Below are 23,548 nucleotides of genomic sequence, written 5' to 3'. Positions count from 1 at the left end.
ATCCTGTATAGTTAATGCTTGGATATGCGCTGTGGATTAGTCGCTATTTGTTGTATAGTGTCCCCCCAGGTGGCGATTTTATGGAGGCGTTGGAAGGCGTAGTTGTTTGTTAAAAGTTCCTTTAGGAGCTCATTGATGTCGAGTGGTCTTGTTATGTGTCGCTATGGAGCCTCATGTGGCGGGTGGAGTTAGAACATAGGGTCCTGCTATTCCATCTCGAGTGCCTTAGGTAGGCCTCCAGTGGAGTTTCGAAGATTTGTTAAGTGTGGCTTTGCCTGATAAGAGTCCTTTCTTTTTAGAACTATCAGTATTTGCTGAGAGGAGAGTATTTAGGATTGAGGAGCCCGCTGGATCGCCCCGGGAATTTGATATTTGCGTCTGCGAGGCGCGCGATGTATTGCTTCCTTGGGTGTTGCGGAGGCTGGGACTTGCTGCCAAGGCTATTTTGTAATGCTGAGGAGGCTATATAGTGTTTTTCTGTCAGTACCCTTTGGCACCGGGACTGTCTTTGGGAGTTGCTGACAGTTTCTGTATAGCAGTCTGGCTGTGTAGTTATTCAGCCACAGATCACTTGGCAGTAAGATGGGGAGGTATTCTCCTTATAATTGACTGTGGGTCCCCCTTCTCACCACACTTAGGGGCCTCGTTGCTCTTTCAAAGGGGGGGTTGAGGGGGAATTCTCAGCACCCCTTCTCTCAGGGCTCTCCTGGCTGCGGGTGTTAGCCTATGCAGGGCCTAACCCCTGAAGGCCTCAGCGTCCTTTATATGTCCCCCCGGCTTATATGACTGCCTGGAAGGGGGTGCAGGGGGGTCTGGGTCTTGCGGGGACTATGTCCCTCCGTCGCGGGCCCCCTCCTTTTTCCCCGGCTGCCGCAGCTGAGCGGGCCTTGTCCTCCCCCCTCTCCACAGCGTCCTACCTCCCCTTGTGCTGGGATCGCCGGCCGCTGCCTGTCCGCTGTGTTTCCGTGCCCCGGGGGGTCCTCTTCTGCTGCCGCAGGGGCTCCCTTTCTCTCCTCCTCAGCCGCTTCTGCCTCCGATTCTCCCGGCGCTCACTTCTGGCTGACGCGGCCCCGGTACTTCAGCCCGCGGCTTCTTCAGGGCCTCCAGGCCGCACCGCACTCCGCGGCCGATTGGGTCCTGGGACGGCTCAAACCTCTCCTCCGGTCGCTAGGGAACTTGCTGTCTGCTTCCCGGGTCTCTCCCTTGGATCGCCTCGCTGGTAGGTGCCCATAAGTAGAAATCTGCAGAGGAGCCCTGGTTCCTGCGACTTTCCCGCTGCTCGGCAAGCCATGCCCCCCGGTAACGTCAGGTTTAATGCAGGTGGGCTTCGGCCCACACTGCATGCCCCAGTCAGACTGGGGTTCTTTAGAAGTGGACACATGCAGTTACAACTCCGTGTGGACCGACAGCATGGGTGGGTCCCAGGAAGCCACCGGCGGTACATAAATATATCCCATGGCATTGCCCATCACAGCTGAGGTAACGTCCGATTAAATGCAGGTGGTCTTCGGCCCACACTGCATCCCCCAGTCTGACCGGGGTTTTTAATACATAGACACTGGCAGGTACAAATCCCTAATGTGAAGTCCCTGTGGCAGCATGGGTGGCTCCCTGGATCCCACCGGCGGTCCCATTGCATTGCCCATCACAGCTGAGGTAACGTCAGGTTTAATGCAGGTGGGCTTCGGCCCACACTGCATGCCCCAGTCAGACTGGGGTTCTTTAGAAGTGGACACATGCAGTTACAACTCCGTGTGGACCCACAGCATGGGTGGCTCCCTGAACCCACCGGCGGTACATAAATATATCCCATTGCATTGCCCATCACAGCTGAGGTAACGTCAAGTTTAATGCAGGTGGGCTTCGGCCCACACTGCATGCCCCAGTCAGACTGGGGTTCTTTAGAAGTGGACACATGCAGTTACAACTCCGTGTGGACCGACAGCATGGGTGGCTCCCTGGAACCCAACGGTGGTACATAAATATATCCCATTGCAGTGCCCAGCACAGCTGAGGTAACATCAGCTTTAATGCAGGTGGGCTAAAAATTAAAAAACAAAAGGTCCCACCTTATCTTCATGTGCTGCAAACCTCAGTTCCGCAGGCAAGTATACTCACAAGCTGTTGCCATCCGGCTACTTCTGGCTTTGATAAATGCAAAACAATCCAATTGCAGGAATACAGCTTATTGTGAAAAAACTTGCTTTTTATTTTCTTTTTGGTGCTTGAATGATACAGAGAACGCGTTTCGGTTATGAAACCTTGTTCACCTGAGGTGAACAAGGTTTCATAACCGAAACGCGTTCTCTGTATCATTCAAGCACCAAAAAGAAAATAAAAAGCAAGTTTTTTCACAATAAGCTGTATTCCTGCAATTGGATTGTTCGGCTAAAAATTACTAGGATTACAATGTAGGCTAGGGCCCCAAAAAATTGGTGTACCAACAGTACAAATGTACCTCAGAAAAATTGCCCATGCCCAACCAAGAGGGCAGGTGAAACCCATTAATCTCTTTGATTAATGTGGCTTAATTTGTAACTAGGCCTGTAGGCAGCCCAGTTAAAATAAAAATTGGTTCAGGTGCAAGTTTCAACGCTTTATTGAATTGAGAATTGAAACGTATACACATTGTTTTAAAAAGTTATATGACTGAGCCTTGTGGGCCTAAGAAAAATTGCCCGTTCGGCGTGATTACGTGAGGTTTCAGGAGGAGGAGGAGGATGAATATAATACACAGATTGATGAAGCTAAAAGGTCCCCATTTTGGATGGTGATAGAGAACGATGCTTCCATCCACGGATGCAGCCTACGTATTGTTTAGGTATCGCTGCTGTCCGCTGGTGGAGAAGAGAACTCTGGGGAAATCCAGGCTTTGTTCATCTTTATGATTGTAAGCCTGTCAGCACTGTCGGTTGACAGGCGGGTACGCTTATCCGTGATGATTCCCCCAGCCGCACTAAACACCCTCTCTGACAAGACGCTAGCCGCAGGGCAAGCAAGCACCTCCAGGGCATACAGCGCGAGTTCAGGCCACGTGTCCAGCTTCAACACCCAGTAGTTGTAGGGGGCAGAGGCGTCACGGAGGACGGTCGTGCGATCGGCTACGTACTCCCTCACCATCCTTTTACAGTGCTCCCGCCGACTCAGCCTTGACTGGGAAGTGGTGACACAGTCTTGCTGGGGAGCCATAAAGCTGTCAAAGGCCTCGGATAGTGTTCCCCTTCCTGTGCTGTACATGCTGCCTGATCTCCGCGCCTCCCCTGCTACCTGGCCCTCGGAACTGCGCCTTCTGCCACTAGCGCTGTCGGATGGGAATTTTACCATCAGTTTGTCCGCCAGGGTCCTGTGGTATAGCATCACTCTCTAACCCCTTTCCTCTTCGGGAATGAGAGTGGAAAGGTTCTCCTTATACCGTGGGTCGAGCAGTGTGTACACCCAGTAATCCGTAGTGGCCAGAATGCGTCTAACGCGAGGGTCACGAGAAAGGCATCCTAACATTAAGTCCGCCATGTGTGCTAGGGTACCTGTACGCAACACATGGCTGTCCTCACTAGGAAGATCACTTTCAGGATCCTCCTCCTCCTCCTCAGGCCATACACGCTGAAAGGATGACAGGCAAGCAGCATGCGTACGCTCAGCAGTGGGCCAAGCTGTCTCTTCCCCCTCCTCCTCATGCTCCTCCCCCTCCTCCTCCTCAACGCGCTGAGATACAGGCATGAGGGTGCTCTGACTATCCAGCGACATACTGTCTTCCCCCGCCTCCGTTTCCGAGCGCAAAGCGTCTGCCTTTATGCTTTGCAGGGAACGTCTCAAGAGGCATAGCAGAGGAATGGTGACGCTAATGATTGCAGCATCGCCACTCACCATCTGGGTAGACTCATCAAAGTTTCCAAGGACCTGGCAGATGTCTGCCAACCAGGCCCACTCTTCTGAAAAGAATTGAGGAGGCTGACTCCCACTGCGCCGCCCATGTTGGAGTTGGTATTCCACTATAGCTCTACGCTGCTCATAGCGCCTGGCCAACATGTGGAGTGTAGAGTTTCACCGTGTGGGCACGTCGCACAGCAGTCGGTGCACTGGCAGATTAAACCGATGTTGCAGGGTGCGCAGGGTGGCAGCATCCATCTTGGACTTGCGGAAATGTACGCTGAGCCAGCGCACCTTTCCGAGCAGGTCTGACAAGCGTGAGTAGCTTTTCAGAAAGCGCTGAACCACCAAATTAAAGACGTGGGCCAGGCATGGCACGTGCGTGAGGCTGCCGAGCTGCAGAGCCGCCACCAGGTTACGGCCGTTGTCACACACGACCATGCCTGGTTGGAGGCTCAGCGGTGAAAGCCAGTGGTCGGTCTGCTCTGTCAGACCCTGCAGCAGTTCGTGGGCCGTGTGCCTCTTCTCTCCTAAGCTGAGTAGTTTCAGCACAGCCTGCTGACGCCGCGCGACACCGACTGCTGGCGACGTGCTGCTGCTGACACATCTTGATTACGAAACAGAGGTTGCATAGGAGGAGGAGGGTGGTTTAGTGGAGGAAGCATACACCGCTGCAGATACCAGCACCGAGCTGGGGCCCGCAATTCTGGGGGTGGGTAGGACGTGAGCGGTCCCAGGCTCTGACTCGGTCCCAGCCTCCACTAAATTCACCCAATGTGCCGTCAGGGAGATATACTGGCCCTGCCCGCCTGTGCTTGTCCACGTGTCCGTTGTTAAGTGGACCTTGGCAGTAACCGCGTTGGTGAGGGCGCGTACAATGTTGCAGGAGACGTGGTCGTGCAGGGCTGGGGCGGCACATCGGGAAAAGTAGTGGCGACTGGGACCCGAGTAGCGCGGGGCCGCCGCCACCATCATGTTTTGGAAAGCCTCCGTTTCCACAAGCCTATACGGCAGCATCTCCAGGCTGATCAATTTGGCTATGTGCACGTTTAACGCTTGAGCCTGCGGGTGCGTGGCTGCGTACTTGCACTTGCGCTCAAACACTTGCGCTAGCGACGGCTGGACGGTGCGCTGAGAGACATTGGTGGATGGGGCCGAGGACAGCGGAGGTAAGGGTGTGGGTGCAGGCCGGGAGACGGTAGTGCCTGTGTCCTGAGAGGGGGGCTGGATCTCAGTGGCAGGTTGGGGCACAGGGGGAGAGGCAGTGGTGCAAACCGGAGGCGGTGAACGTCCTTCGTCCCACCTTGTGGGGTGCTTGGCCATCATATGTCTGTGCATGCTGGTGGTGGTGAGGCTGGTGGTGGTGGCTCACGGCTGATCTTGGCGCGACAAACCTTGCACACCACAGTTCGTCGGTCGTCTGCACTCTCAGTGAAAAACTGCCAGACCTTTGAGCACCTCGGCCTCTGCAGGGTGGCATGGAGCGAGGGGGCGCTTTGGGAAACAGTTGGTGGATTATTCAGTCTGGCCCTGCCTCTACCCCTGGCCACCGCACTGCCTCTTCCAACCTGCCCTGCTGCTGCACTTGCCTCCCCCTCTGAAGACCTGTCCTCAGTAGGCTTAGCAAACCAGGTGGGGTCAGTCACCTCATCGTCCAGCTGCTCTTCCTCCGAATCCTCTGTGCGCTCCTCCCTCGGACTTACTGCAATTACTACTACCTGAGTGATAGACAACTGTGTCTCATCGTCATCGTCCTCCTCACCCACTGAAAGCTCTTGAGACAGTTGCCGGAAGTCCCCAGCCTCATCCCCCAAACCCCGGGAACTTTCCAAAGGTTGGGCATCGGTCACGACAAACTCCTCCGGTGGGAGAGGAACCATTGCTGGCCATTCTGGGCAGGGGCCCGAGAACAGTTCCTGGGAGTCTGCCTGCTCCTCAGAATGTGTCATCGTAATGGAGTGAGGAGGCTGGGAGGAAGGAGGAGCAGCAGCCAGAGGATTCAGAGTTGCAGCAGTGGACGGCGTAGAACTCTGGGTGGTCGATAGATTGCTGGATGCACTTTCTGCCATCCACAACAGGACCTGCTCACACTGCTCATTTTCTAATAAAGGTCTACCGCGTGGACCCATTAATTGTGAGATGATTCTGGGGACGCCAGAAACGTGCCTCTCTCCTAATCCCGCAGCAGTCGGCTGCGATACACCTGGATCAGGAGCTCGGCCTGTGCCCACACCCTGAGTTGGGCGTCCGCGTCCTCGCCCGCGTCCACGTCCTCTAGGCCTACCCCTACCCCTCAGCATGGTGTATTACGAGTAGAGCAGAAACAGAACGCTGTAATTAAATGTGCTACTTATTGGCCTGTGGTTGGAGGCTGACTTCGCTTACGGAACAGACACGCAGTAAACTGTACACGCAATGTGGCCGTCTTCTTCATGCAGTAACACGGGCCATGTGACTAAGCCCAGAAACAATTAAGATTTTAAAATTGCAGACTTTTCAAAAATTTCTGCAAATTTGGGATTTTTAGAAATAAAATATATCAACTAAAATTGACCTCTAACATAAAGTACGACGTGTTAAGAGAAAATACTCTTAGAATCACTTGAATAAGTAAAAATAATTCAAAGTGATTACCACACAAAGTGATACATGTCAAATTTGAAAAATTGGGCTTGGTCAGGAAGGTCAAAACTGGCTTAAGGGGGAAGAGCTTAAAGGGATTTGAAACTGTACTAAAGAGCACTTATGAAATCACATATACAGCGGATATAAAAAGTCTCCACACACCATGTTTTTGTCGTGTTAAAAAATTCGACAAAAATTAATCATTTCAGATTTATTCCCACCCTCAGGCCTTAGTCAGACGGGCGTGTTTTCGCGCGATTTCCGCATGCGCATGCGTCCGGCGATTTTTTAAAACCATTGCTTTGCAATGGTATTGGACACATGAGCACTTTTTATGCGCTCGTCCGATAAATTATAGAACAGAAATCGCAGATCGCACCTATCTGCGATCTGCGATTCCTGTTCTCTTCTCTATATGCGCTCAATGGAGCCAGTGGCAGCAGCGCCGACCCCATTGAGAACATATAGAAGACAAATCATTCTTCTCTGCCACAGCTGTTCCAGCTGTGTCAGAGAAGAACGATGTTTGCCCATTGAATTCAATGGAGCCAGCAATACAGCCGGCTCCATTGAAAGCAATGGGCTGCGGGCGATCGTGGGATGAATTGTCGGGAAGGGCGTAAATATATAAGCCCTTCCCTGCAATTCATCCAGAAATGTGTAAAAAAAAATATATATATATACTCACCTTGTCCCGGCAGACGGAGTTCAGCGCGGCCGGCCTGCAGTGGGTGTGAGTGGGTGTGAGTGAGAGCTGCCCCTGATTGGCTCAGCGCTGAGCCAATCAGAGGCAGCTCTCACTTACACCCATTCATGAATTCCCGACAACTCATCCCGCGATCGCCCGCATCGCATTGCTTTCAATGGAGCCGGCTGTATTGCCGGCTCCATTGAATTCAATACGCTGGACAGCTCTGGCCCGTTTCTATTGAAACGCGGCTAGGAGCAGTTTTTTCGGGCAATTTTTCAGCCCCGGTCACGCGATTTGCGGATGCGCATCCGTCATGCGATCCGCAAATCGCGGCAAAAAACGCCCGTGTGACTAAGGCCTCAGTGTGACCGGTTATCTGTACAATTACATTGAGAAACAAATTAAAATCTTTTAGGGTGGAAAAATAAAAATAACAAAACTCAAATAATGGGGTTTGCATAAGCGTGAACTGTCTTATATTAACCAATCACATTTAAACTCGTGTTTAATAATAGTCAGTACACAGCTGCCATTAAGTAAAGTGATTCTTGTCCATAGTAGCAGAAAATTGTAATATCACCAGCACTCATGTACAAGCCAACTGTGGTGGAGCGGTAAATGTATGCACGCCAGGTACAGGTCTTGATCCGAACCCAATAGTACATACAAAGCAGTTGAGATTCCTAGATAGAGTATTGAGAGAATTCGCTACAGAAGTTCAATCCTATATAAGGAATACGAGCGACCTTCTTCTTAAACTGAAGGACACAGTTATCTCAGAAGGCACATTCTTAGTGACCCTCGATATAGTGTCCTTTTATACCAATATCTCACACGATAAGGGTTTGTATGCGGTGCAGGAGACGATAATGGAGTCCCGATGGTCTAATGGTTGTACACAGTTAGTGATTGATATACTGGAATTCATTTTGCGGCATAATTATTTCATTTTTGAACATATCATTTACCAGCAGAACTAGGGCACTGCCATGGGGTTGAATGAGGCCCTGACATTTGTCAAAATCTTTATAGACCACATAGAGAGGAACCACGTGTATACCTCACCATCATGGTCCCATGTGCTGCAAAGGTGGAGGTATATAAACGACATTCTGTTGTTATGGAATGGTCCACAGGATGAACTATTTACCTTTCACCATCAATTGAACAATATTCTCCCTGAATTAAAAATCACACTCAATTATTCAAGTGAAAAAATCTAATTTTTGGATGTGCTGATTATGAAAAAGGGCATTTCCCTCAGCACAGACATATTCTGTAAATCGACAGATAAAAATAATCTTTTATGCTTCAATAGCTGCCACCCAATGAATATGACTTGAAGAAATGTGCAAGAAGTTCATGAGGAGAGGATATCCTTCAGACGTAGTTGCCGAGAAAGCACAACATACTGTACAAAGTGATTTCTTGACAAACACAAAGAGCACATACGTCTACCTTTCATTTCTATGTATGGTCCTTATAGTAAGTGAATATTGTCAAAAAATACTGGCCAATTCTTGGCAAGAGTTGCCCTCATGTTAAGGAATTCTATGTACCACCAATGATAGCGTATAAGTAACACCCTAATTTAAAGGATAGCCCAGTACATTCATATCATCAGCTGCAGATGACATCTGTACAATCCACATTGAAACAAACTAAAATGTATGAAATGCACGTGTTGTAACAATCTGGCTAGAGGGGATAAATTCCAACATCCACATACCAGGGAAACGTACCACATACACAATAGATACACGTGTAGGTCATCGTTCATAATGCATGTGATATATTGCCCATGTGGCTTGTATTATGTAGGAGAAACAACTACAGAAATAAGAACATGAATTATCAACCATAAAAGTACTATCCGTACGTCAAAAAATTATTTACCAATTCCACAGCATTTTCATGAGATGGGCCACATGGTCAGCTCAAATTTCGGTGATTGACCATGTACCAAATAATATCAGAGGCAGTGATAAGCAAGCCATATTGAAAAGAAAGGAGTTACAATGGATATTCTAATTGGATACATTGTCCCTTAATGGATTAAATCTTGAATATAATGTCAATCCGTTTATCTGACTAATGATTCTGATATGCATTCTTGTAAATATGTTTTAAAGATAGAACTTTATTTATACCTTCTAAAACATGTTTTTTTTATTTGTTTTAGATTGTTGATGACCAAGAGACACAGTCCGCCCATGGTTCTTGTTTTCCAGCTTGCTGTAGATACATTATGTGGGTGGCAGCCTAAAATAGATATGTCTTCGTTCAAAAATTATATGTTCTTACTTAAAGGGGTTGTCCCGCGCCGAAACGGGTTTTTTTTTTTTTCAATAGGCCCCCCGTTCGGCGCGAGACAAACCCAATGCATGTGTTAAAAAAAACAAAACGTTTATTACTTACCCGAATCCCCGCGCTGCGGCGACTTCTTCCTTACCTTAGCAAGATGGCCGCCAGGATCTTCACCCACGATGCACCGCGGGTCTTCTCCCATGGTGCACCGTGGGCTCTGTGCGGTCCATTGCCGATTCCAGCCTCCTGATTGGCTGGAATCGGCACACGTGACGGGGCAGAGCTACGAGGACCAGCTCTCCGGCACGAGCGGCCCCATTCACCAGGGAGAAGACCGGACTGCGCAAGCGCGTCTAATCGGGTGATTAGACGCTGAAATTAGATGGCACCATGGAGACGAGGACGCTAGCAACGGAACAGGTAAGTGAATAACTTCTGTATGGCTCATAATTAATGCACCATGTACATTACAAAGTGCATTAATATGGCCATACAGAAGTGTATAACCCCACTTGCTTTCGCGGGACAACCCCTTTAAGTGGAGCTTGTATTGATTTATTCTAAAATGGCGTATATTCTAATCCTGAATAGCTATGACACCTCACGTGGTCCTGCCAATAAAGTTACATTAGCATATAGAAATGCAGACATATATTGATTATAAACTTTCTTTTGCAATATCATGATGTAATTCATTTACTTGAATAATAAACACTATTCAAGCAGCAACAATGTTGTGTTATCAGATTTTTTTATCTCACTTAAGAACTATTTTACCATGTAGCCATACTCACCATGGGGTTAAATTAGAGACTAATAGTAGTGATTTTGATGAATAATATAGGTCAACATTGGTAGATATGGCTAGGGATGAACATACAATGTAATGAGGCCAATGCAGAGGTTATATGCTAGAGAGAGATTACATATAATACCCATAACACATCATATAATACCCATAAGTGGACGTTCCTCAAAAATTGATGAAAAGACCAGAAGAAAATTGGTCTAGGAGGTTGCCAAGAGGCCTGCAGCAGTAATACAGGAGCTGCAGGAATTTCTGGCAAATAGCGGTTGTGTAGTGCAGTGGTCCCCCACCTTTTTGGCACCAGGGACCGGCTTCAAGCAAGACCATTTTTACAAGGCCCGGCAGGGTTGGGCGGGACATGGGCGGGGCTTTGGTTATAGGGGGCGGGGTTATGAAGGGGGTTGGAATTTAGTGCATTCTTATTTAATTATGGCATTTAGAATGTCCTGGCAGTACACACATAGGGCAGTATAATATATCCCCCCCCCCCGCATGGTAGCACACACATAGGGCAGCATAAAATTTATCTCCCCCCCCCCCAGTAATAGCCAGCCCCCATCCCTCAGTAATTAGCAGCCCCTCCCCCTGTAATAAGTAGCCCCCCCTGTAATAAGTAGCCCCCTCCCCAGTAATAAGCAGCCCCCCCCCCAGTAATAGGCAGCCCCCCAAGTAATAGGCAGCCCCCCCAAGTAATAAGCAACCCCCCCAGTAATAAGCAGCCCCTTCCCCTGTAATAAGTAGCCCCCCCCCCCCGTAATAAGCAGCCCCACCAGTAAGCAATCCCCCCAGTAATAGGCAGCCCCCCCCCCAGTAATAAGCAGCCCCTTCCCCTGTAATAGGTAGCCCCCCCAGTAATAAGCAGCCCCCCCCCAGTAAGCAACATCCCCAGTAATAAGCAGGTCCCCCCGCCAGTAATGAGCAGGTCCCCTCAGCCAGTAATAAGAAGGTCCCCCCCAGTAATAGGCAGCCCCTTCCCCTGTAATAAGTAGCCCCCACCCCCGCAGTAATAACCAGCCCCCCCAGTAATAGGCAGCCCCTTCCCCTGTAATAAGTAGCCTCCCCCCCACCCCCAGTAATAAGCAGCCCCCCCAGTAAGCAACCCCCCAGTAATAAGCAGGTCCCCCCCAGTAATAAGCAGGTCCCCCCAGTAGTAAGTAGCCCCCCCAGTAATAACCAGCCCCCCACCCCCAGTAATAGGCAGCCCCCCCCCCCCAGAATAGGCAGCCCCCCCAGTAATAGGCAGCCCCTTCCCCTGTAATAAGTAGCCCCCATCCCCCAGTAATAACCAGCCCCCCCAGTAATAGGCAGCCCCTTACCCTGTAATAAGTAGCCCCCACCCCCCAGTAATAGGCAGCCCCCCCAGTAATAGGCAGCCCCTTCCCCTGTAATAAGTAGCCCCCACCCCCCAGTAATAACCAGCCCCCCCAGTAATAGGCAGCCCCTTCCCCTGTGATAAGTAGCCCCCACCCCCACCCCCAGTAATAGGCAGCCCCCCGTAATAGGCAGTCCCCCCCACCCATATACTTACCTCCTCCCTGCTGTTGCTCTCTGTCTGCTTGCCCTGACGTCAGTGTGCAGCCCTGAACGCTTTCTCCCTGAGTCCTCTCCTGCGGAACTAATGAGCAGAGAGCAGGGGACTCGGATCCTGGCTGCACAGACGTCAGTGTGTGCGCCGGGATCAGCGCGATTACCAGCAGGGAGCTGCGGCGCCCCCGCTGGTAATCGCTTCAGTGGTCAGCGGCGTCGGCACGCCGCGGGCCACATAGCACAAGGCAGCGGGCCGCATTCGGCCCGCGGGCCTTGTGTTTAGAGCAAAAGTTCCCGGCGGTGCCGCGGACCGGCGCTAAACACCCAACGGCCCGGTCCCAGTCCGCGGCCCGGTGGTTGGGGACCCCTGGTGTAGTGCATGTGACAATCATCTCCCCTATTCTTTATGTGTCTGGGCTGTGGGGGTAGGGTGGCAAGACAGAAGCCTATTCTAGCAAATAAAAACATCCAAGCCTAGCTATATTTTGCCAAAATATACATCAAATCTGCCAAAAGTATGTGGGACAACATGTTACAGTCTCGTGAGGCCAAGATTTAACTTTTTGGCATTAATTAAAAAAGGTCTGTTTGGTGCAATGCCATCACTGCGCATCACCAAAAGAACACCATACAAACAGTGAAGCATGGTAAAGGCAGCATTATGCTTTGGGGCTGTTTTTCTGCTGCTAAAACTTGGGTTTTGGTCAAGGTGGAGAGAATTATGAACAGTTCCGAATATCAGTTCATTTTGGCACAAAACCTTTAGACCTCTGCTAAAAAGCTGAAAATGAGGAGGAATTTTACCTTTCAGCACAATAAAGACCCAAAGCATACCTTCAAATCAACAAAAGAATGCTTTTACCAGAATAAGATAAAAGTTTTGGAATGGCCCAGCCAGAGCCCAGACCCAAATCCCATTGAAAATCCATGGGTTGACCTTAAGAGGGTGGGACATATGAGATGCCTTTCCAATGTGATAGATTTGGGACACTTTTGCAAGCAACAGTGGGCAAAGATTGCCAAGTCAAGATGTACCATGCTGATAGACATCTACCGCTGTAAGCTGAATGCTGTCATAGAGCCAAAGAGTACATTGTGTGGTAGCCTTGTACCACCCTTGGTGCTGGGGAAGATGGATAGAACATTTACTTTTGTCACAGACGGCTCTACCACCTACTCCTTCAGGGGCCCAAAGCGAAGTTAAGCCAGCTGCTCAAAGGTCCCATAAATAACGCCTGCACAGGGAGCCTGTTGCAGCCGTTCTGAGGTTCCCGACTTGCTTTCAGGCCAAACCAGGGTTTAGCAGCATTCCTACCTCTCCTGGAGCTGAGAGGTGTGGTGGTTGCAAGATTAATGTCAGTCAGCACCTGGTGGTTAGTAGCACTGCTGCTATTTAAGAAGTGCTAACTGTTACTCCTGTGCTGGTCAATGATTCACTTCAGTCCTATGCTGGATAGAGAGGGAGCAACACAGTGTGGTGGAAGCTCTGCTGGATAAGCTAAGTTCTTTGCTGTTTTGTTTGGTTTTGTTCTCTTTTTGTTTTGCGCTAGGGCTCCCAGTCAGGGACTGGTCAGTGGCCCAGGTTTGAGTGCAGGCTCGCACTTTTCAGCGCGGTTAGTCTGCTGAGTAGGCAGGGTCCCCTCCCGGGTTAGGGGACGATAGGGAGAGCTTTCCCCTTTAGTTTCTGTTTCCTTTTGCACAGTTGTGCCTTTGATTTATGTTATTGAGGTTGCACGTTCTAAGGACGCAACAGATTGACCAGCCCTTACCTACTCAGGGAGATTCTGTGCTGTTACCATGAATCCCCTTGAGGTTTTGTCGCACCAGCTTGGCACGCTGGCTGCTGAGCTTGCTGAGATAAAACAGCGACAAACTGCACTGCAGGTTCCCAGCAAGGAACCAAAAATTGAGCTACCGGACCGCTTTTCTGGTGATAGGCAGAAATTCGGATCCTTCCGGGATGCCTGTAAGCTCTACTTTAGACTGCGTCCAGTGTTTTCAGGGGACGACGCCCAGAAGGTGGGCATTGTCATGTCAAGACTGCAGGGGGCGCCGCAGGCATGGGCTTTTTCATTACCCCCAACGTCTGAGGCCTTGGACTCGGTGGATGACTTTTTTGCTGCATTGGGTCTAATCTATGACGACCCAGAGAAGATATCTGTGGCTGAAGGGAATATCAGACGTTTAAGACAGGGAGACTTTTCTGTCGAAGATTATTGTGCTGGGTTTCGACTTTGGGCAGCAGAAACCCAGTGGAATGACCCTGCTTTAAAAAGCCAGTTCCATTGGGGTCTATCCAATAAAATCAAGAATATACTGGTAGGTTATCCAGTACCCCGCAGTCTTGATGAGGCCATGTCTCTGGCTATCAAAGCTGGGAGACGGATCAGGGAGAGACATCAGGAACTCTCCATAGATTCTGGCTTCTTATCAGCGGATGTGGAGGAGCCCATGCAGTTGGGGTCTCTGGCTGCTAGGGCTAGGAATGGGAACAAAGTACAGTGTAAAGGTCGTTGCTTTTCCTGTAACCGCATTGGTTGCATGGCTCAGTGTTGTCCCCGTCATAATTGCCAGCCAGGACTTGATGACCGGGAGATTACTCAGGGGGCCCCTCTAGGCCACCAAATTGCCTGGATATCACCCTCCAGACTGGTGCTTCCTGCTGAGATCCTGTCTGATAGTGTGGGCAACCCTATAAGAGTCCTTCTGGATTGTGGAGCTAGTATTAATTTAATACATCAGGGGACGGTCAGACGTTTAGGCTTAGAGATGAAGGCTCTGGAATCCACCATCCCTGTATCTGCCATTGATGCTGCTCCACTATCGCAGAGAAGTCTGAGGTTTTGTGTGCCTAACGTCTGTTTAAAAATTGGGCTGTTCCACATGGAGATTATAACATTATATGTCATAGAATCCCTCCCTTCGCAAGTAGTCTTGGGGCTGCCTTGGCTACGTCTACACAACCCGGTAGTAGACTGGGAGAAGGGGGACATTGTTAAATGGAGCCCTAGGTGTCTGTCCGGTTGCGTTTCTGTTGATATAGCTTCTACTGAGACAGAAGAGCTGCCGGAGGTCATCGCCAACCTCTCGGAGGGGCTTCCCCCAGTGGGGGCAGACAAATTACCACCGCGCAGACAGGGAGATTGTGCTATTAAACTTCTCCCTGACTACGAGTTCCCCAGGAGCCGCATACCCCCTCCTGAGAGACTGATGCTCAAAGCTTATACCCAAGAGGGTTTTAAGATGGATCCTGAGAGGGTTCAGAAATGGAAGAAGTGTGTTGTTACGGCTCCGGCACTGGGGCAGCCGGATTCTTCTGGGCTTATTATGGCCGAGGTCCAGAGAGAGTTACGGCGAGCAGTTCAGCGGAGAAAGCGAGTTGCTGACAGTCACCGCCCAGAGGGAGTGGAATTCCATGTTGGAGACTTGGTTTGGTTGTCTACCAGAAATATAAAACTCAACCATCCGCTAAACTGGGCCCGCGATTTATCGGTCCGTTTAAAATAATTGAGAAGACTAACGTGGTGGCCTTCCGGTTAGAAATTCCCAGGGCGATGAAAATTAACAATGTTTTCCACAAATCTCTGCTCAAAAGATTAATCGATCCTGGGAATGACCCTCCACCCCCGGCTCCTGTGCTAGCGGATAGGGAGGAGCAGTTGGTAATAAGTCACATTTTGGACTCCCGTCGAGCCAAAAAATTTTACAGATCAAACCCTGGTCGTCCTGATCTTAAGGGTCCTGGGGCCCTTCCTAGAAGAGGAGGTACTGTTGCAGCCGTTCTGGGGTTCCCACCTTGCTTTCAGGCCAAACCAGGGTTTAGCAGCATTCCTACCTCTCCTGGAGCTGAGAGGTGTGGTGGTTGCAAGATTAATGTCAGTCAGCACCTGGTGTTAAGTAGCACTGCTGCTATTTAAGCAGTGCTAACTGTTACTCCTGTGCTGGTCAATGATTCACTTCAGTCCTATGCTGGACAGTGACGGAGCAACACAGTGTGGTGGAAGCTCTGCTGGATAAGCTAAGTTCTTTGCTGTTTTGTTTGGTTTTGTTCTCCTTTTGTTTTGCGCTAGGGCTCCCAGTCAGGGACTGGTCAGTGGCCCAGGTTCGAGTGCAGGCTCGCACTTTTCAGCGCGGTTAGTCTGCCGAATAGGCAGGGTACCCTCCCGGGTTAGGGGACGATAGGGAGAGCATTCCCCTTTAGTTTCTGTTTCCTTTTGCACAGTTGTGCCTTTGATTAATGTTATTGAGGTTGCACGTTCTAAGGATGCAACAGAGCCATTAAATATCTAATTTTCTTTTTGACGCCAGTGCCCCTTTCCAATGTTGAGTGTAAATAACAAAGTCGTCAGACAAAGGAATAATTTTTTCAAAACTGGAGGCACATGTTTTTTCTCTTTATTCTTAATTCAAATGGTGCGGTTCCATTACACAGTTTCAACAGTCTTAAGCAAAAGTATGTAAACTCTTGTTCCTAAATTCTTCCCTCACCAAGTTTATATCCAAAAGTCACTCTTTCTCTTTTGATGCATCTGCAGTCTAAGTTATCTAACGCAGGGGTCCCCAACTCCAGTCTTCAGGGACCACAAATGGGTCATGTTTTCAGGATATCCTATGGTAAGAACACCTGTGGCAATGTCTGAGGCACTGACAATAATTACATCACCTGTGCAATTCAGAGGAAATCCTGAAAACATGACCTGTTGGTGGTCCCTGAGGACTGGAGTTGGTGAACACTGATCTAACGGACCCTTGTTGGAGTGCTCTCATTGCAAAACTAGGCACATTTCACAGTACAGTTCCTCTCTTCAATAACTCTATACTCCCCAACTCCAGTTATGCAGTCTCTCTCACGTACACTTCTTAGTGAAGCAGAGGTGTGGAGAAACCATGTGCACGCCACTGCCGTCTCCAGGAAAACAGGATCTGCTCCCCGATCTCTCCCATTGTTGGGTGCCCAGGATACGGCACAGGTAAGCGCCAAGACTCTTGTCTCCTCACACAGCTCTTTTTCACCATCGCATCTCCACTCTCCAACCACTTTCTTTCACGTCTTTCTCCCAACTACCACTCCACTGTCTAACTCCTCCCCCTATTACCTTACTCACTCCACATCACGTGCACAAGCAAACGGTTAGAAAGGACAATACACATAACCAGACTAGATTGATACAATACCAGACATTAACCCTTTCATGACCTGTTTGAGTCAATACACATCACACTACACAATCCACAACTTTGAGCAGTGACATGAGACAAACATAAATACACCATAGGAACAAATACAAATTTACTCTCACTCTGGGCCACTACATCTAAAAAACTGTTAGTTTTAGGGTGTGCATATTTATGTTACTACATTATTTTAATTTTCTTTTCCAGCCTAAAAGATTTCAGTTTGTTTTTCAATGGAATTGCACAGATAATAATGGTCCATATTGAAGGTGGAAATAAATCTGAAATGATTCATCTTTGTCAGATTTTTTAACATAACAAAAACATAGCATTTTAACAGGGGCGTGTAGATTTTTTATATGCACTGTAGATTTCATGCTTATATAGTGTTTTAAATCCTAACAATCAAAGTGTCTTTAGGGTAACGGAGGTCAAATAGAGAGTAACAACGCTACAACCAAGTCTGAATTACAGCTCTAAGGATGAAGCTGTAGGTAGTTCTATCCTTAGACCCATAATCAAGGAAAAGGCATTACACAGTGAACAGTATACAAAGTGATCCCTAATATACTTCTTATGTCAGAACTAGTAGAACAGATCTGATAATAGCACAGCAGTAGCTGTGAAAATCAAACAGCTTGTGTCCAAATACAGACAGATAAGGAAGTCACAAAGAACTAGGACTCCCCATGGCGTCCATTATGTATTATTAGATAACTTTGCTCATAAAGGAGGCAATTCTGGTAACATATGCTAAGTAATTTAATGATATATAATTCCTTATTACTGTACAGTTTCTGTAATCCAGCTTTCACATCACCTGCGAGATGTCAGACTATCAATACTTCTGAATTACAGAATGTCAGATTAAAGGGCTTTCACGCTATATAACTGTAGATCCATACAGTTATACCTGAGAGCTATTCGTGGATGTACATGCTACAGAAGTAATCTCTATTTTCAACACCTTCAGGTTCTGTAGTAAAGTATACATATTTAATCAGGTAATTGAAATGGCTTAAGGCAAATGCTGAAAACAACCAGGAAAGCATAACATAGATAAAAGTTGTCAGTGAGTGAAAAAGGGAGACTTCCAGGTAGCGTTAGAGCTCAGTCGTATTTGCATTCTATCTATGTTTATCATGAGCAAAACCTGTCAATTAGTTCAAAGACATCAAATACAGTGGGGGGAAAAGTATTTAGTCAGATACCAATTGTACAAGTTCTCCCACTTAAAAAGATGAGAGGCCTGTAATTGACATCATAGGTAGATCTCAGCTATGAGAGACAACATGAGAAAACACATCCAGAAAATCACATTGTCTGATTTTTAACAAATTTATTTGCAAATTATGATGGTAAATAAGTATTTGGTCAATAACAAAAGTTCATCTCAATACTTTGTTATATATCCTTTATTGGCAATGACAGAGATCAAACGTTTTCTGTAAGTCCTCACAAAGTTGGCACACACTGTTGCTGGTATGTTGGCCCATTACTCCATGCAGATCTCTTCAAAAGCAGTGATGTTTTGGGGCTGTCACTGGGCAACACAGACTTTCAACTCCCTCCAAAAGTTTTCTATTGGGTTGAGATCCGAAGACTGGCTACGCCACTCCAGGACCTTGAAATGCTTCTTATGAAGCCACTCCTTCATTGCCCTGGCGGTGTGCTTGGGATCATTGTCATGCTGAAAGACCCAACCACATTTCATCTTCAGTGCCCTTGCTGATGAAAGGAGGTTTGCACTCAAACTCTCACTCTACATGGCCCTATTCATTCTTTCATGCATACGCATCAGTCGTCCTGGTCCTTTTGCAGAGAAACAGCTCCAAAGCATGATGTTGCCACCCCCATGCTTCACAGTAGGTATGGTGTTCTTTGGATGCAACTCAGCATTCTTTCTCCTCCAAACACAATGAGTTGTGTTTCTGCCAAACAGTTCTACTTTAGTTTCATCTGCCCATATGACATTCTCCCAATACTCTTCTGGATCATCCAAACACTCTCTAGCAAACTTCAGTCAGCCCCGGACATGTACTGGCTTCAGCAGGGGGACATGTCGGGCACTGCAGGATCTGAGTCCCTGGCGGCGTAGTATGTTAGTCATAGTAGCCTTTTTTACATTGGTCCCAGCTCTCTGCAGGTCATTAACTAGGTTCCCCCATGTGGTTCTGGGATTTTTGCTCACCATTCTTGTGATCATTTTGACCCCACGGGGTGAGATCTTGCGTGGAGCCCCAGATCGAGGGAGATTATCAGTGGTCTTTTATCTCTTCCATTTTCTAATTATTGCTCCCACAGTTGATTTCTTCATACCAAGCTGCTTGCCTATTGCAGATTCAGTCTTCCCAGTCTGGTGCAGGGCTACAATTTTGTTTTTGGTGCCCTTCGACAGCTGTTTGGTCTTCACTATAGTGGAGTTTGGAGTGTGACTGCTTGAGGTTGTGGACAGGTGTCTTTTATACTGAAAACAAGTTCAAACAGGTGCCATTACTACAGGTAATAAGTGGAGGACAGAGGAGCCTCTTAAAGTAGAAGTTACAGGTCTGTGAGACCCAGAAATCTTGCTTGTTTCTAGGTGACCAAATACTTATTTTCCACCATAATTTGAAAATAAATTTGTTAAAAATCAGACAATGTGATTTTCTGGATGTGTTTTCTCATGTTGTCTCTCATAGTTGAGGTCTACCTATGATGTTAATTACAGGCCTCTCTCATCTTTGTAAGTGGGAGAATTTGTACAATTGGTATCTGACTAAATACTTTTTCCCCCCACTGTATTTAGGAGTAGATTTATCATCCAAAACTTCACATAATTAGGTTGCAAATTATGGATCAAGATCCACTTGTGCAAAAACTTTGCGATCTTACACTGCTTATGCTATTTTTTATAACATTGGCGCTGGGTTACTTTGTTGTCTGAGGTTTGATAATCCTTTTAAATGATTTGATAGCTTTAAGTTTGTTATGATAAGCCAATATTAACTTTTCATAATTAATAAGGCAAAAATGTCATCAATGCAGAAGGGACTTGGTAATTCTCAAGCAATAAAATACCTTCACTCAGTGGAATGGTGATGAGGAAGATCAAAGATTGGCACAGATGTATTCTTCTGATACTAGCTGTTTCTCTATCTCTCAGAGGGTATAATAGAAAGAGCTTAAGCATGCACAGCCATCTTCTCTCTGAAAATGGGAGCCATGTGACTGCTGATCTTGGAAAATTCCACAAAAAATGATAAGCTTAGGTCCAATGTGGTTCTATCCAAAAATAATCTAATTTGCCGTAGTGGACTCAAATGAAGTTTGATTTTTAAAGGTGTTTCACATTAGAACAGATAACCATATTTTTTTCTAATCCAGAAACAAATCAGCACTACTGATGTGTATGGGCTGGGTATTGTAGTTTAGCTCCATTCAAGCAAATGGGGATCAGCTGCAAAAAACAGATATAGCCCATGGACAAAGCGGGGCTATTTCTTGAAAAAAGCTGCAATTCCCTGAAAACTAGATGGCTGTTATAAGAAGTGTAAGGGCTCAGCGTTAGGACAGGTAGCAATCTGGGGTCAACCAGTCAGAGACAGTGACACTCTGGATAAAGTCTGTAGTCCAGGCTTCGCCTGGGTTTATTTCAGTACAAAAACAAAGCAAAAACAGGCCTTAACATCAGGCCAACATAAAGTAACTCCTGCTCGTCTGAGCACTTACTAGACACAGACCGACCCCGTCTCCTCACTTGCAAAACAAATGCTTGCTGCGCACAGCCAGCCAGGCTCTCAGACCTGCAAAGGTTGCAGCACACCTCCTCCAGGACCTGCAGGCCCAGGCTTTATAAGGCCTGGTACCAGCCTCACCTGGTACGTGGGAGTGGCCATCCCACCCTTTACTTTGACCACTCCAGGAAAAGCCGGCCCGGATTATGCGGCTTGGAGCCACTTACACACTACAACGTGTCAGTAACTTAATGTTACTGACACCTGACTGCTGGCTTCCTCCACCGAGCCCAGGCTGCTCGGTGGCACGTATCTGCCCAAGTGCTCCCTAAAGCCGCATAGGAGAGCATCCTAGGTGAAATATATCTGCCCTCCAGCACATTGCCGGTCACTGTCTCACATACCCTCCTCCTCTGTTTGAGCCTGTGGGGTCGGACACCTTTAGCCGCCATGCAATGCGTGCTTGACAAGGCATCGGCATTGCCCTGTAGCTTTCCTGCCCTGTGTTCTACAGAGAAACTGAAGTTTTGTAGTGTCAGGAACCACCTAGTGACTCTGGCGTTTCTCTCTTTTGCCTGTGACATCCAGGTTAAGGGAGAGTGGTCTGTGATCAGCCTGAAGGGCCGACCTAGAAGGTAGTATTTTAGGGATTCAAGGGCTCATTTGATGGCTAGGCACTCCCGCTCAACAATACTGTAATTTTTTTCGGGTGGCGTTAGCTTCCTGCTCAGATAAATCACGGGATATTCCTCTCCCTCTACTTCTTGGGACAGGACTGCTCCCAGTCCCACATCGGACGCGTCTGTTTGAACAATAAATTCTCTTTTAAAATTAGGTGTGACCAACACTGGATGTCTACAGAGTGCCCGTTTTAACTCTTGGAACGCCTTTTCTGCGTCAGGGTTCCACTTGACCATGACTGACTTACTCTTCTTGGTCAAGTCTATTAGGGGCGCTGCTATGCTAGCAACGTTTTGCACGAACCGCCGATAGTACCCTACAATGCCTAAAAAAGCTCTCACCTGCTTTTTAGTTGTGCGTTGTGGCCAATCCTGAATGGCTTCAACTTATTGACCTGGGGTTTTATAATACCCCTACCTATGATATACTCCAGGTATCGTGCTTATTTGAGACCTAAGGCGCACTTCTTTGGGTTTGCTGTGAGCCCCGCTTTTCTAAGGAAGTTCAGTACTGCCTGTACCTTGGGTAGATGGCTGTCCCAGTCTTCGCTAAAGATGATGATATCATCTAAATATGCTGACGCATACTGTCGATGGGGTTTGAGTATGACATCCATCAATCATTGGAAGGTTGCTGGAGCTCCATGCACACCGAAAGGTAGGCAGACGTACTGAAACAACCCGTCTGGTGTGGCAAACGCAGTCTTTTCTTTCGCCCTCTCTGTAAGGGGAGCCTGCCAGTACCCTTTAGTAAAGTCGAGAGTGGAAAAGTATCTGGCATGACCCAGTCTCTCAATTAACTCGTCCACTCTCGGCATTGGGTATGCGTCAAATTTTGACACGTCATTTAGCTTCCGGAAGTCATTACAGAAGCGCAGAGAGCCATCAGGTTTTGGTATCAGCACGATAGGGCTGGACCATTCGCTTTTCGACTCCTCAATTACTCCGAGGTCTAGCATTTTCTTGACCTCCTCCGATACGGCTCGTCTGTGGGCTTCTGGAACCCTGTACGGTTTCAAATGAACCTTTACCCCTGGCTCAGTTATAATATCGTGTTTTATGACACCTGTACGCCCTGGTATATCGGAGAACACATCTGAATTACATTGTATAAATTCCCTAGACTCTTGCTGTTGGGATTTGGACTGGGACCCTGATACACACACCTCTGGGACCCCACCATGGGGGTGCTCACTGCAGTCAGGGTTTCTCTGTCCTTCCATGGCTTAATTAGGTTTACATGGTACAACTGTTCTGGCTTCTGTCTACCCGGCTAGTACACCTTATAGTTTACCTCTCCGACTTTCTCGATTATTTCATAGGGCCCTTGCCATTTTGCTAGGAATTTACTTTCTAGGGTGGGCACCGACACTAGTACCCGATCCCCAGGGTTGAAGCTTCTCAACTTGCCTGTTATATACCCGACTTTGGGTTTCTTGAGCCTGCTGTAAATGTTCTCTAACAATGGGCATGACTGCCGCAAATTGATCTTGCATGAGGGAGATGTGTTCAATAACACTCCTGTAGGGGTGGACTCATGCTCCCAGGTCTCCTTGGCTATATCAAGGAGCCCCTGTGCATGTCTACCATAAACTAATTCAAAGGGAGAGAACCCAGTGGAGGATTGTGAGACTTCCTGGATTGAGAACATTAAATATGGCAGCAGACAGTCCCAATCCTTCCCATCCCTATTGACTACCCTTTTTAGCATGCTTTTTAGGGTCTTATTGAATCTCTCATCAAGACCATCCATCTGTGGGTGGTACACAGACGTCCGTAACTGCTTAATATTCAGCAGCTTGCACAATTCCTTCATGACCTTTGACATAAAGGGGGTTCCTTGGTCCGTCAGGATCTCTTTTGGTATGCTCGTGCGGGAGAACATATGAAGTAGTTCCTTTGCAATACCCTTTAATGAAGTATTGTGCAAAGGAACAGCTTCGGGGTAGCGGGTGGCGTAATCTACAACCACTAATATATGTTGGTGACCCCAGGCAGACCTTACCAAGGGACCAACTAGGTCCATAGCGATCCGCTCAAACTGCACCTCTATAATGGGCAGGGGCACTAAGGGACTTCAGTTATGGGGCATAGGAGCTCTTATTTGGCACTCCGGGCATGACTCGCAGTAACGTTTTACATCACCATGTAC

At 47.9% G+C, this 23,548-nt stretch overlaps 1 pseudogene; it reads right to left on the bottom strand.

The window, feature by feature from the left end:
* Positions 1–23,212, bottom strand: part of LOC136577876 (nuclear pore complex protein Nup205-like) — a 51,508-nt pseudogene extending 28,296 nt beyond the window's left edge.
* Between the last annotated feature and the right edge of the window lie 336 nt (positions 23,213–23,548).

Source organism: Eleutherodactylus coqui, chromosome 8, assembly GCF_035609145.1.
Source record: "Eleutherodactylus coqui strain aEleCoq1 chromosome 8, aEleCoq1.hap1, whole genome shotgun sequence".
In the NCBI taxonomy this organism is placed as follows: domain Eukaryota; kingdom Metazoa; phylum Chordata; class Amphibia; order Anura; family Eleutherodactylidae; genus Eleutherodactylus; species Eleutherodactylus coqui.
Note: the sequence above shows the minus strand (reverse complement) of the source record. Positions and strands in the feature narration are given on the sequence as shown.